Raw genomic sequence first — 2,925 nt, 5'->3', positions numbered from 1 at the left:
AACAGTTTTTTATATGTATTTTCACAGAAGGTTAATCGTTGATTTATAAGAACAAATGTCGGTTAGAAATGTCCACCGAGTGATAAGTTTTCAGTTTTTAATTTAAATAGTAATTTCATCGAATCTCTACTCACTATCAACCAATCGGATTTCATGAATATTCAAGAGACCAGTTATGTTTAAAAATATTCCGAAATTATCGACAAAATGCTTGAAACAAACCAAAATCTGGGGCACCACCGTTAAATTACAAAATTCAATTATAATCAGAAATTATATTTCATAACATTCTAAATTAAAAAATTATTCAACCATTTTAGACCCGAATTTCATTTTAAGAGTAAACTAAGAAAAATTTGATTGCACATTTTAACTCAGTATACTGTTTAGATGGTATTTTGTTAAAGACAATATTTTATTAATTTAAAAAAAAAAAGGTTTGCTATTAAAAACATTCAGAACATGAAAGGATTAAATATTTCTCACTGACTAGCGTTATTTAATATTATCAGCAAAAAAAGCAACTTGTTATGTTAAATTTACCTTTGTAATTTCTTTCAGTCGGTTCTACGAATCCGTTAAGAATAATTTATGCGCAATGATTGTTACAATCAATCATATACGTATTGTTTATGCAATCAACGTGCACGCAGCGGCTAAATCCGAACCACTCTTGGCGAATGGCAATCACAACGTTTCCGTGGTGTAGTGGTTATCACATCCGCCTAACACGCGGAAGGTCCCCGGTTCGATCCCGGGCGGAAACATTTATTTTTTTTTATAATCTTTTTTACCACCTACGTCTGGACGGATCGAAACCGATTGCAAAATATTAATTAGATTCAATCACGCTTCGGGTTACTCGATTCATCGAACAATCACTATAGAATTTTCATTTTTACCATTTTGGATATTGTCCCCTTGCCATTAATTCATATTTCATCGATCACTTATAAATATTGGAAAACTGTTTAAGCCTCGATTAATATAAAATCAATATTTCATGAATGTTTTTAGCCGTCAGTTGTAGGAATCATCCTCGATTTGTTTTGAATATTTTGTCGTAGATTTATGAACGTGTAATATTTCTGCGATCTTTTAACAATTCTAGTATTGTTTAATTCGATATGGGAATTATCTGAATCGTTAATATTTTACCGTTTCCTAAGTTGGATTTCACGTCAATCTAATTTAGAGCTAGTAATATATTATAGGCATTTTAATGGCGTGAAATGTACAATACATTCCTATATTAAATAACGATGTCATACTAGTGGTATAATTACATAATTAAGGAGAACGTTCATCACAGTGTTTCCGTGGTGTAGTGGTTATCACATCCGCCTAACACGCGGAAGGTCCCCGGTTCGATCCCGGGCGGAAACAATTACTTTTTACACTGAATTTATCGTTAAAAAATTATCGAAATTTTTTGTATCAACACGCTCCTCACATTATTTTACACGTAAAAGGTGAAAACGTTACAAATAAAAAATATTCACTTAGGACAGAGACACGAATGATTTACAGAGTTCTAGACCCATTTTGTTCCCTTTCCGATTCTTTGCTGAGAATATTATCGTCTCGTTCCGAATTTTTTGTAATCAATTAACGTAACTTCATGCTAACAACTTTCAATAGAAATGGTAATTGAAGAATTGTAAACAATTCTTACATTGGAACTATTTCTCGATCCTCAATCTCCCATGAAAAATTAACTTAACCGTGTACTAACAATATTCTACACCCACTATTATCACCGAACCATTTAAATCCCACTGCAAATACAAAATATTGAACAGAAATAGGGATATCGAGAACTCACTCCCTAAATTATAGGGCGTAAAACGTCCTATTCTCGAACATGAAACAAAAAGCATTTTTTTCCCCTCCGATTTCCCCGAAGAAATAACTCTAACAACATCTCGTCAACAACATTCCACTTCCTTCGCCGTTCGGGCTTGAACAATCGAAACAAAAACATTCGAAACGTTAGCGAGTTCACTAGGCGGCGGGACTCTGTGAGCTGCGGACAAAAAACGGCTTCTTTATTATCGCGAATCAATGCCACGGCGAAATACGGGGCAGCATTTACTCGAGCTTGGTTTTCGAGGGAACGTGCAATCGCGGCGAACAAGTTAGGGCGGAGGGGTGGAACGGGGGGTGGTTTTCGAGGGAGCAGCGGAAAGATATCGGAAGAAAAATCGGGCCGCGAGCCAAACAGCGAATCACCGACATCGTGGGCTCTGGCATATCGAGGTCATCGCACGTTATTTCGAGGCCTTTTTCTCTTTCTCTCTCTCTCTCTCTCTCTCTCTCTCTCTCTCTCTCTCTCTCTCTGTCGCTCATACGCCAGAGATATATGTATACGGGTCGTGGAATGATTAACTGTGATCGTGGCGAAAGAGAATCGGAAAAAGTTAACGAGCTGAAGTGAAATAAAATGGCGAGACACTCTCGAATACAGACTCCTCTCGATTATTGTCCCGAACTCGAATACAGACTCTTCTCGATTAAGTTCGTAAAACCTTATTGATTATAATTCTTCAGATTTAAAACGTATTTCTCTTTTATTTTAATCACAACTACAAATTAATTGAAAACTGACCCAAAACTTATCCACACTTTATCCTACCCAAAAAATGACAAATTTCTATTCCTAAGTAGGGTAGATGTCGTTTAATCGTTTTGCGTGTTGTTTAACCTAAAAATCGCCTCAATTTGGAACATAGTATTATTCAACATCCCTTCTGAAATCTGAAACATTTCTTCCTATAAGATTATTGTCCCAGCGCAGACCCGGTTTTGCGACAATAATCGAGAGGAGTCTGTACATTACGTTTTTATGAAGTAGAATAAATAAAGTGACACAATTAGGGACATTTACCTAATGCACTTGTACATACAGGTTTCCTTCACAGTAAT

At 35.8% G+C, this 2,925-nt stretch overlaps 2 non-coding genes across 2 annotated transcripts; both read left to right on the top strand.

The window, feature by feature from the left end:
• The first annotated feature begins 694 nt into the window (after positions 1–694).
• Trnav-aac lies at positions 695–767 on the top strand. Its single transcript has one exon. It is a non-coding gene; the product is annotated as a tRNA-Val (tRNA).
• Positions 768–1,313: 546 nt separating this feature from the next.
• Positions 1,314–1,386, top strand: Trnav-aac. Its single transcript has one exon. It is a non-coding gene; the product is annotated as a tRNA-Val (tRNA).
• The last annotated feature ends 1,539 nt before the right edge of the window (positions 1,387–2,925 follow it).

This window comes from Dufourea novaeangliae, unplaced genomic scaffold, assembly GCF_001272555.1.
Source record: "Dufourea novaeangliae isolate 0120121106 unplaced genomic scaffold, ASM127255v1 scaffold112, whole genome shotgun sequence".
NCBI lineage: Eukaryota > Metazoa > Arthropoda > Insecta > Hymenoptera > Halictidae > Dufourea > Dufourea novaeangliae.
The sequence above is the reverse complement of the archived record's forward strand: the minus strand, read 5'-3'. Positions and strand labels throughout refer to the sequence as shown.